At 37.4% G+C, this 12987-nt stretch overlaps 1 pseudogene; it reads right to left on the bottom strand.

Moving 5' to 3' along the window:
* Window positions 1–4410: 4410 nt before the first annotated feature.
* Window positions 4411–12636, bottom strand: LOC149180823 (12-oxophytodienoate reductase 2-like; annotated as a pseudogene).
* Between the last annotated feature and the right edge of the window lie 351 nt (window positions 12637–12987).

The following is a 12987-nucleotide window of genomic DNA, read 5'->3' as shown; positions in this document are numbered from 1 at the left end:
AACCAGCGTACAGATCTGCAAATACTTACTTCATAACTTCGTTACACCTCCGAACTTTAGACAAACCCAGATCATGATATTTAATGAATAAAATAGGTGTACGTAATCAGATCTAGCCCCATATCATATCATTCAATAATAAGTCATTTCAGGTCTCATGATCCTGATCCAATGTTGAATTCAAGGTGCACAAAGTATTTTAGATCAAATTACAAACATAGCCCCTGCAACATAAAATATACTTCAGATAAAAGTATTCCTTAGAAACCCATACACTTGCACATAACCCTTCATAAGATATTCATTACATCGGTACTTAGCCCTTGATCTTCTCCTTCTTAAATACTTAGATCCTTTGTCAATACCTTGGACCAAAACCACTGAGGACCAATACCTTAGACCAAATACCTAGGGTCAATACCACAGACCAAATACCTAGGGTCAATACCACGAATCAAATACCTTGGATCCATACCTTGGACCAAAATACTTTGGACTAAATACCTTGGACCAAAACCTTGGTTTTCCAACATGTACGCGCTTTTCCTCCTGTGAAAGTGCGTGTATAAGTATACGCTCCTTTTGTTCTGTTAACCTGCGTGTATACATTGTTTTGACTAAGTAGACCTGCGTATACTTCTTAAACTGCTTTTCATCAACCTTTTCCTTTACCTTCTTTATTCTGATCAGTAGACCTTAGTTCCATCTTCCTGTTCTTCTGTACCAATGCCCTGTTACCTCTAAATAGACCTGTTACACTATTATTTTCCATATTACTTCTGAAATGATTCCTTTGAACTGCCCTGCATTTTGTCATATCTGTAAACACAACTGCCATGCATTCTATCACATTTGATATCTCTCCTGTAGATTCATCTAGTTACCATATACAAGTGAGTTGTTTTGCTATAAGTGGGTTGCCATCAAGTATAACACATGTATCATAATGCCAACAAACAATGACTTCTGTGTGGATTTTGAGTAGTTAGAATTAGAAGCATCTAAATATCTCGAATCAAATATGGCATATATACAAAATTGTTATAACAGAGTAGTCCACACTTCTACTAGTAAGTCTCCACTTAGAACTTGTTTTGGATATTTGCAACCTTCACCTTTGAATATTGCATATGGGTATCAAGCAGTAAGGGAGGAACATATAAGGGATTCCTTAAGGGAAAAAATATTTGTTGAAAATAGCATACAAATCTACATACGGGTATAGGAAACACTACATAATTCGTAGGAAAAGTATAAGGCCAGATTAGAGAAGTATTTCAAGGTGGGAGACATAGTATGCTTACAATTGAACAAGGAGAGACTACATGGTCTTGGTAAGAAAATAAAGGCTCTATGATATGGTTCCTTTGAGATACTAGCTAGAAAAGGTGGGAGATAATGCCTATAGACTCAATATACCCCCATACATGCACATTTACTCAATTGTGAATGTAGATAATATGAAACTATATGAGCCTTCCATGATAGATTAGGAAGATGAATAGGTCCTTGATCCATAAACTATTGTGGATATTCCACTAGACAATTCGTCATAACAGATTTGATAATATTGAATTAAAAATTCTGAATTTCTACATTATTACATTTTTATTAAACCTCTAGGTCCATAGATTTAACTGTAATTAATTTATGCATGTTAGTGGAAATTATGCAGAAAAGTAGAGAAATACAAAATAAGTTCACACACACACATAAGACACAATATATACTCTATGAAACCCTTTAGGGAGAAAATCCAGCTGGAAGGTGAAGCCACTTCGCTCTCTTTCTCTGTTTGGAAAATAAGGCTACAGATACAAAGAAGTAATGCTTGTGGCCTAGCACCTTTACAATGAAGTCTTCCCATCATTTTAAAGAATCCATTACATGCAATCCATGGGAAAAATACCATCGGCAACTAAAAATCCATGGGCCCAAAACTACTACTATTAACCTTATCAACTTTGACTTTTTCCCCAAGTCATGTTTACCAAACATTCATCCCTTAAACCTAAACTTGGGCTTTCCCTTCACCAAATTCGACTAAACTAGCCAAGTGAGGCAGCCTCGCTCACTCTAGCCTTTACCCCCCTCAAATTTTAAACCCAGCGTATCTTTAAGCTTATCATTCCCCTTATCACCTAGGTCTAACAACATACTTTACTAGCAATTACCTAGGGGTACACATGCCTTACCAAGTCTGATAACATTATGTCCATTTACATGCAATAATTATTTTTTTTGTAAGTTTAACATTGTTGAGGCTACATCATGGTCATATCCAAGAATAACACTCGAATAGGAGGGGAATTAAATAGGTGACTTAACGTCTAGAAGTTCCTTAACAACAAACCCAGTCACCATCTATCCAAGACCCCATGGACTACATGCAATAATTTTGAACTCCATTGCAATAATTTTTTTTTGTTTCCTTGGCATTTATGACACCATCCTCTCAAATTAGCATATTGTTAGCCTCATGCTTTACTTTCCATTACAATACCAATGCCACAACTAAAGCACACCATATCTGTAAAATAAGAGAAAATCAACCACACACTACAAACACAACTCACGAACTCAATGCTTCCTTACACTCTTTATATCAGCCTTCTTGCTTTCCTATTCTGCGATATGATCTTTCCATCTACTAGGCCAAATAAATCATTGACAACAAAAGCATCCCTCTAAATCAAAGACACATCCATATTCACATTTGATACCAAAAGTTTTAAATTTTAACTAGAGTGATATAAAAATTATGGATATTTAATGAGAGGAAAAATAAACTATTAACACATAAAAAACAACAAAACACATGCAAACATAAACACCAATGTTTACCTGGGAAAACCCAGAAAAACCAAACCTAACAAAATTCCATTAGTCTATGGCCAAAACCCTAGCCAAGCAGTCTAAGTGAGCCTTCATCACCCACATCTCTCACACCCTTACAATGAAGTCTTCCCAACATTTTAAATGCTCCATTACATACAATCCATAGGAAAATATTTATGGCAGTAGAACGTTTAAGTAATTAAAAATACACATTGGCTAGATAGGAGAAAAACTACATTCAATATTCTCAAGTACATATTATGGTAAATGTGATAATGTACCTTATGACAATAGTAAGTATTGACATAAGAATCTAATATACACATGCCTATTTTTATGGAGCATCAGACCTTCGAGAAACCTTGAGTAACCTACTATGTGTTAATGTTATTTGTTCATAACTCATGCTTGAGAAAGTATTGTGGAATTATACACTATTATAGGTATTTTCTTGGACCTTAATGACCTAATTTTCTCATGGGTCAACCTGTATTATTTCATGAATATCTATCTTGTAAAAGAAATGTAAAAATATTAACTCTAGTTAAAGGATCAACGTATACATAGTTCAAAGATGGATGTTATTCACCTTTGTAATTCATGTAGTTGTATTATTATTTAAAATGATATATGAATGTAAGACTTAGAGTAAGTGTGTAATCCTTAGTTTGCTTCTCAGTGATTGTATAATTTTGATAGGTTGGTGTTCCCCGAATAAAAGAGTCGCTCATGTGTTTGATGTGGACTCTTGTGGTTGTAAATTTTGATTTGAATCGAGAATGATTATGTAATTTACGATTCATGACAAAACTAATTGCCTTGAACTTTTTAAAGAGCACATTTGCTGATTTCGGTGAGTGAAGATGTTGAATTTACAAGAAGTAGTTTCTCTTGAGTATGGTTGAAAATATAGTCCTTTCTAGTTTCATCATATAAACATAGTACATTTTATTTTGATGTTATAAACATAGTTTGGGTTGATATTACGACAAAATATTTATGATGAAATATTCAAGAAAAACGATTTCTTTATAGATAAATTACTTGTTTTCAACTAGAAAGCATGGTATTGAATTTCATATAACAAGCTATGAACTCTTGCACTAATACAGAAGGGTAGGGAATCACACAGTACTTACAAAATTTTTATTGGTATTTTCCACCGAGTATAAATGAGGTTATTTATGGTAGATTATAAATAATAAGAAGATGGCATTAAAATAGAAAAATCAAATTTGAATATTTTTTTAAAAACATTTAACTATTTTATATCATTTTTACATTGTTTGATATAGGAGTAGTCTAATTTATAGATGAATTGATATTTTAGAGAGATTTTTAAAAATTGCAGTTTAAATTATTTACTATGCATAATTTGAGTGCTTTTAGAGTTATTTTGGGTGCTAAATCCATTTATATATTCAAAAATATATTTTAAACAATAAAAAATTCAGTTGATATTTCGATTCAGTCCAGGAATGGATAGTCTATGCATGTTGAAGTATCCATGGATATTTCACTTCAGTAGAGGAATGGATAGTCTATTTTTTATGTATCCATGGATATTTCACTTCAATCTAGGAATGGATAATCTATGTAACCAACCACAGGATCAGGAGCGTTGAAAGTGTCTCTGTTGTATTTGTTGAGAGGGGCATTTAACTCGAATCTTCTAGGAAAATCTGGGTTGGCCAGAAAATGTCGACCATAAACTATAAGATCAGCCTTATCACTTGCAATTGCTTCATTTCCGTCTTCTCTACCATAACCTCCTGCAACCAAGAATGCTCACTTGAATGCCTTCCTCATTGGAAACAGACTCTTGTTTGTTGCAACATATTCAAAGGTAGCTGCCAGTCTGGGCTCTACGTAGTGGGCATATAGGATGTTGTATTTATTTAAGGCCTCGGCCATGTAAAGCCCCAACACCTCAGGATCTGAGTCACTAGAATAAAAATGTCTGTAAATGGTGAGAGCCGTATTCCCACTCGTTCTGCTCCAATTTCTTCCACCACTGCTTCCAGAGGAAACCTGCACCGGTTCTCCAATGTCCCACAATACTGATCGGTCCTGTTATTTATGCTGTCTTTCATAAATTGGTCAAGAAGATATCCGTGAGCACCATGAATTTCAGCACCATCAAAACCTGCCACAATGCCAGAGAAAACTATGAATGACAGAAATCTATATTTTGATGTAATGAAAATCGATTTGGTTGGTTATATTCAGCGTCATTATATATATATATATATATAGAGGGTAAAGGAAAGAAGTGTTGCCCTCTTAGGAAAAGAAAAGCCCTCTGTGTTGGAAATTTCAGGTGATTTCAAACTCAAAAGACCAGAGAACAACGCTCCGATACCACTGTTGGGAATTTTTTTGGCAAAATTCCAAGAACAGAATCACAGAACAAAGAACAATGCTCTGTTTTCTCTCCACAGGATCTTAGCACAGGGAAACTTAAAAATTCATTTGCAGCTGACAGAGTTTTCACACACCAACAAATTTCTGTTCATTAATAAAGGAAAGAAACTGCTGTTACAAAAATATGATCTTCCTCTCTCAAAGAGGGATTTACAAAAACAAAAGACTCAGACTGCTGTGTCTGCTGTATATTCTATTTTGCTGATGTTGCCTTTCTTTTTCATTCACGCGCTGCTGCGTTCTATATTTTTTACTTCTTCACACTGTTGTGCATTACAATACTCATTTACACTGCAGTGTATATTTTCATACGCACTGCTGCGTTCTTTTTCTCTTCTCTCACACTCTCATCAACACAACAAAAAAAATTAGATATATATATATATCAACAATAAGAACTTACTTCACGTTTTCACTTCCCATGCTTCCGTAAAAGAAATAATAAAAATTAAATGCTTTTACCAACTATTACTTGAGCCCATACTCCCGGTGAAATAAAATTAAAAACTTCACCAAAAATTACCAACTCACAGTAAATTGCATTTACTGTTTTACTGACATTTACCGGCGATCAATAATGTAACTTTTACTTCACGTAAAATTCATGCTGCAGGCCTGTACTTAATCGTTGACTTCAATTGGGTCGCATCGCAGGATCCCATTTGGCGGAATACAAAAATGGAGCACAAGCATATGGTGCGATTTGCGATATGCGATCGGATCGCATCGCACCATCGCAATCGCAGAAAACACAGGTTGTAACCAAAGGCAATCAGGCTGAGGATGCGATTTGCGATCTGCGATCTCATCGCATTGCAAAGGTAAGGAAAAACGATTTGTTGCAGTTGAAATTATATTTCAACACTCCCCTTTAATTTCAACTACTGGGTTATCAATCATACCCAGACATTTCCTCAAAAATTCAAAGCTTTTCTGGTCCAATGGCTTTGTCAGAATGTCTGCAACCTGTTCCTGAGTTCTGCAATGCTGTAAAACAATTTCTCCATTGTTCACCAATTCTTTGATGTAATGGAACCTTGTATCAATGTGTTTCCTTCGCTTGTGAAACACATAATTCTTGGACAACGCAATAGCTGAGCTATTGTCACAAAAAATCACCGTTGCTGTTGCCTGCTCTTGGCATAAACTTCTTAACGGTCTCCTCATCCAAACCGCTTGACACGCTGCTGCTGTAGCTGCCACGTACTCTGCTTCTACTGTAGACAACACCACGATTGGCTGTTTCTTGGACGCCCATGAAATGGCTCTTGAACCCATGTGAAAGACATAACCGGATGTGCTTTTTCGATCATCTGCACTTCCAGCCCAATCGCTATCGGTGTAGCCAACCAAATCTGAGTTTTCTGAAAAAGTATACAACATGCCAAATCTTTTTGTGCCTTTGATATACCTTAGTATTCTTTTTGCTGCCTGCCAATGTGCTTCTTTTGGCTTCTCCATGAATCTGGAAATTAAACTAACAGCATGCATTATATCTGGCCTAGTTGCAGTTAAATACATAAGGCTGCCAACTATGCTCTTGTACAAGCTAGGATCAAAATCCTTGCTGCTGTCCTCTTTGCTGAGTTTTAATCCCATTACCGTGGGAGTGATTTCTGCCTTGCACTCTTGCATGTGGAATCTTTCCAACACTTCATTTACATATCTTTCTTGAGAGATAAAAATTCCATTTTCATTTTGATCTACTTCTATTCCTAAGAAGTATCTCAGCAAACCCATGTCAGTCATCTCAAATTCTTCTTTCATGACTGATTTAAAATTTTCAATGAGGTAGTCATCATTACCTGTAAAAATCACATCATCAACATACAAGACTACAATTAAAATCTTACCATCCTTTTCTTTGATGTAGACGGTGGGTTCTCCCTCACATTTGTCAAATTCATTTTCCAGTAGATAGGAATCTATTCTACTGTACCATGCTCTTGGCGCTTGCTTCAGCCCATAAAGAGCTTTCTTCAATCTGCACACTTTGTGCTCTTGGCCTTTCTTCTCATAGCCTAGAGGTTGTTCAATGTAAACCTCCTCCTTTAACACTCCATTTAGGAATGCCGACTTCACATCCATCTGGTAAACTTTCCACTTGTTTTGTGCTGCTATGGACAACACTGCTCTCACGGTTTCCATTCTTGCAACCGGTGCGAAAGTTTCCTCATAATCTCTCCCATATTGCTGCTTGTATCCCTTGACAACAAGTCTTGCCTTGTGTCTTTCAATTTTACCTTTAGCATTGCACTTGGTCTTATAGACCTATTTAACTCCAATGACTTCTTTACCTTTTGGTAGCTCAACCAAATCCCATGTCTTGTTTCTTTCTATGGCATTCATCTCCTCATCCATAGCTTCTATCCATTTCTTATCTTTAATAGCATCTTCGAAATGAATAGGATCATCAACATGACAATATAATGCAAACAAAGAATTCATTCCTTCATTATAAATGTCACTTAGATTTCTAAACTTCTTACCTCTTTCACTTGGTGTGCAAGTGCTTGAAGACGCACTTGAATTTCCTCCTTGTGGTGTGCTTGGAGAAGCACTCTCATTTCTCCTCAAAGGTGTTCCTTGATGTCTTTGTGTTGGCGCTGCTGTTTGGGGATGTATTTCTACCATCTTCTCATCATCTTCATCATGAGACAAACAATTTTTAACATTAAATGTTTTTTCTATGCTTCCATCCCAAGCTTCCTCCTCAATGAACTGAACATCTCTGCTCACAAAGAACTTCTTGGTAGATGGGATATACAACCTGTAAGCTTTGGATTCCTCACTGTATCCAATGAAAATACATTTCTCCCCTTTGCTGTCCAACTTCCTCCTTAGCTGATCAGGAATGTGTGCATAGGCCACACATCCAAAAATTTTCATGTGGGTGACTCCTTGCTTTCTCCCACTCCATGCCTCTTCCGACACTTTGTCCATTACAGCTTTTGTAGGACACCTATTCAAAATATATACAACACAGTTTACGGCTTCAGCCCAATAATCATTTGGCAAATGCTTTGCCTTCAACATGCTCCTTGCCATATCCATAATGGTCCTGTTCTTCCTTTCAGCAACTCCATTTTGCTGTGGGGTGTACCTTGCTGTGAATTGCTTGTGAATTCCATTTTCTCTGCAAAACCGTAGGAATTCCTTGGAGATATACTCACCTCCTCTGTCTGTTCTCAAAACTTTGATGCCCAGCCCACTTTGATTTTCCACAAGTGCTTTGAAATTTCAGAATTTTTCAAACACTTCCGATTTGTTCTTCAAGAAATAAACCCAAGTCTTTCTTGTAAAATCATCAATGAATGTTAGAAAATATTGGCTGCCTGCTAAAGATGGGGTTTGCATTGGTCCACATAAATCTGAGTGGACAATTTCTAAGGGTGCTTTTGCCCTTATGCTTTTCCCTGAAGGAAAACTTTCTCTGTGTTGTTTTCCCAATATGCAGCCTTCACAAAGGCTGTCCGGTTTCTCTATCAATGGTAATCCTCTTACCATTCCTTTTCTGTTCAACAAGTTAAGACCTCCAAAGTTGAGATGTCCAAATCTCAAGTGCCACAACCAATTTTCATCTTTTGGTTGGCTTTGGAAAGCCTCTTGGGAAACTGCTGCAATTACTTCTTTGTTTTTCAATTCTGCTCTTATTCTGAGAGGGAACATCCTGTTCCTCGTCATCCTCACTTCAGCAATACATCTTTTGCTGGGTGAAATATCCATGATGGTGCATACATCATTTTCAAAGAAAACATTTTAACCTTTTTGAACAAGCTGTCTAATACTCAAGAGGTTACATCTCATTCCAGGAACATAATAGACATCTGCTATGGTTTTCTTTTCACCTTGCTTTGTAAATATTTTAACTTCTCCTTTACCCATAACAGAAATTTTGCTATCAGTCCCAAGTGTGACTTGTGACTTCACACTTTGATCTAAAGCAGAAAACAAGGCTATGTTTCCTGTCATATGGTTGCTGCAACCGGAGTCTAGAAACCATATATCTTCACTATTTGTTTCAGCCATGTTACAAGCTAACAACACATTATCTTGGCTGACATTTTCTCTAGTAATATTTGCATTAGATCTATTATTCACATCATGCTGCTTCTTCCTACATTCACTGGCATAATGCCCATATTTTTTACAATAATAACATTGGACATTGGGTTTTTCATACCTTTGTCCTTGAGCATGATGTTGTCCTCCTTGTTGGCTGCTGCCTTGACCTTGGTTCTGATTTGGATTGCTGCCTCTTCCTTGAGCATTCGCTGGACTGTTCCTTCCACCTCTGTTCTGGCTTCTGCCTCTTCCTCTCTTGTTTCCTCTGCCTTGACCTCTTCCTCTTCCAAAGGACATCTGGGTCTTGAAGGCTTGCTCTAGAGATGAGTTTTCATTTCTACTCAACCTCTGCTCATGTGTGATCAGTGATGCATGAAGTTCATCAACTGAAAAGTTTGAGAGATCCTTTGTCTCTTCTATCGTGGTGACAATCACATGGAACCTTGAGGGTAGGCACCTCAATATTTTCTCCACAATCCTCCTTTCTTCAAGTATCTCTCCATGAGATCTTATTTGTGTGACGAGGCCAATTACTTGAGTGAAGAATGAGTCAATATTGTCTGACTCCTTCATGCACAGGTTCTCAAAATCTTTCCTCAGCAACTACAGTTTTGTTGTCTTCACTCTCTCCATTCCTTGATAGGCTGTTTTAAGAGTTTGCCATGCTTCTTTGGATGTATTAGCTGCTGCTAACCTTGGAAACACACTTCCATGCACTGCTTGATACAAGAAGAAGAGATATTTTGAATCCTTCTTCTTGTAGCTCTTTAACAGATCCTTCTCTCCTTGAGTTAGATTATTAAACTCATTTTCATCTGCTGGTTGTTCAAAACCATCCTCAACTATTTCCCATAAGTCTTGGGAAGCAAACAAGGCTTTCATTGTTATTGCCCAATAGTCGTAATTTTTACCATCAAATAATGGGAGCTGCATACCCATGCTATTGCTGGTGCTGGTGCCAGCCATTCTTGCACTCTTAACTATGCTTCAAATACCTCACTTGGATTCTTTTGCCTGAGTCTTCACACTGTTGGAGAAGCTGCTGCAGCAAAAGTCTTTCCTTTAGCTTCTTTGAACCCTTCAAAGAGCCTAGACTAGCTCTGATACCAGTTGTTGGAAATTTCAGGTGATTTCAAACTCAAAAGACCAGAGAACAACGCTCCGATACCACTGTTGGGAATTTTTTTGGCAAAATTCCAAGAACAGAATCACAGAACAAAGAACAATGCTCTGTTTTCTCTCCACGGGATCTTAGCACAGGGAAACTTAAAAATTCATTTGCAGCTGACAGAGTTTTCACACACCAACAAATTTCTATTCATTAATAAAGGAAAGAAACTGTTGTTACAAAAATATGATCTTCCTCTCTCACAGAGGGATTTACAAAAGCAAATGACTAAGACTGCTGTGTCTGCTGTATATTCTATTTTGCTGCTGCCTTTCTTTTTCATTCACGCGCTGCTGCGTTCTATATTTTTTACTTCTTCGCACTGCTGTGCATTAGAATACTCATTTACACTGCGGTGTATATTTTCATACGCACTGCGTTCTTTTTCTCTTCTCTCACACTCTCATCAACACAACAAAAAAAATTACATATATATATCAACAATTAGAACTTACTTCACGTTTTCACTTCACATGCTTCTGTAAAAGAAATAATTAAAATTAAATGCTTTTACCAACTATTACTTGAGCCCATACTCCCGCTGAAATAAAATTAAAAACTTCACCAAAACTTACCAACCCACAGTAAAACAGTAAATGCAATTTACTGTTTTAATGACATTTACCGGCGGTCAATAATGTAACTTTTAGTTCACGTAAAATTCATGCTGCAGGCCTGTACTTAACCGTTGACTTCAATTGGATCGCATGGCACGATCCCATTTGGCGGAATACAAAAATGGAGCACAAGCATATGGTGCGATTTTCGATATGCAATCGGATTGCATTGCACCATCGCAATCGCAGAAAACACAGGTTGTAACCAAAGGCAATCAGGCTGAGGATGCGATTTGCGATTTGCGATCTCATCGCATCGCAAAGGTAAGGAAAAACGATTTGCTGTAGTTGAAATTATATTTCAACACTCTGGTTTATTAAGATCTTCCTAGTTTCAAGTAGCCTATGTGATATGTGTGCAAATACCTAAATGCCAAATTTCAAAATTTATGTAAGAACAGTCACCTGCTTTGATAGCATTTCTTGCAGCAAGACGAAAGTCATTGACAATCTGCGGAATCTCCTCAATTTTTAGAGCTAGAGGAGTGAAATAATCTGCAACATCTTTGCGACTGGGTAACACGACCTGTCCCGATATTTTTCGATCTATTGATGAAACAGTAGCCTGTCCATTGGGTTGATAATCTGCATTTCATAGACCCACTCAGCCATCTCTATTCAAAGAAACTGACAGCAAATTCTCCCAACCAAAAAAAAAAAAAAGCATACTATTACGTCCATGAAAAAAGCGAATGCGCTATAAAAATCACACTATTACATCCATGAAAAAACTGATCTAATGCAAATTTATTAGAGCAAGAGACTAAGAGTTGTTACTCCCTATTTTGCATTACGAGATGCCATGGCCTACTGAAGCCAACAAACTGTAGAATTGCAGTGGAAATCATGATTTGGAAGAAAATCAACAGAATCAACAAATCCGACAAGTGGGTACATGAAAGGAATTAATGGATGGCAATGCAATACGTACAAAGCATAGATATACTTACCCACATGGGAAGCTCTTCCAGTGTGCCAAAACTGACTAAAGAAAATGCCTCCTTTTTCGTGGACTGCATTGACGATGGGTTTCCAGGCCTCCACCTGTTTGTCTGTCCAAATTCCAGGGGTATCCGCGTACCTGTCAGTTGCACACCACATCATGGTTATCATCATTTGGTCTTCCAATAAAAAAAGTTTCATAACTAGCACATGGCTTAGTATAACTATAGTGACAGAGAAAATGTAAGCCTACCCTTGGGCAGAGTCGGAGACACCAGGAGCTTCTGCAATGAGAAGACCACCGGGGCTGGTTCTCTGGGAATGGTATAGGATTGCGTGCGGTTGGGGTGTGCAGTTGTAGGATCTCTGTCTGGTTAACGATGCGAAAACCAATCTGCAAAATCCCTTCCCAGTATGAGAAAACTCAAACTCTGTTGTCAAAACAAGTACAATAGGAATGAAAAAAAGCAGAGCAGAAGGTTGATACCTATGAGACAAGCTGAAGGGACCCAACTGATAAGGTGTTATCAATGGGATCTGCTGCATTGACGGGTTTTCTTGTGTATTTTGTTTCCCTTCCATCGTGATTAGTGTCCTTCCTTGTACAATATATAATTGAATAACTTCAACCAATTTGCCATAATACGGTGATAGATGTGGATGGATGCTTAATAGATTGATCCATGGTGCAATGCCTTAATATGTTTATATAGGTTTCGATAGAACGTCATGGGTGACGTACATTCATTGAGGCACCGTATTGCTTCTGCGCCTTAACTCTGTGTGGGGTGTGACATGCGCTGAGAGAGTTGTTTAGGAGCAGGTGTGTAAAAGCGATCCATGTTGGCCTTGAATTCAAGTTTGGTGTGAACATTGCTAAATAAATTAAGGGTTTCACATGCACATGGCCCTGGTTTTAATTGCAATTTGACC

Source organism: Pinus tabuliformis, chromosome 3_2, assembly GCF_031772625.1.
Source record: "Pinus tabuliformis cultivar Carrire ecotype Pingquan chromosome 3_2, CPIR1, whole genome shotgun sequence".
In the NCBI taxonomy this organism is placed as follows: domain Eukaryota; kingdom Viridiplantae; phylum Streptophyta; class Pinopsida; order Pinales; family Pinaceae; genus Pinus; species Pinus tabuliformis.
Note: the sequence above shows the minus strand (reverse complement) of the source record. Positions and strands in the feature narration are given on the sequence as shown.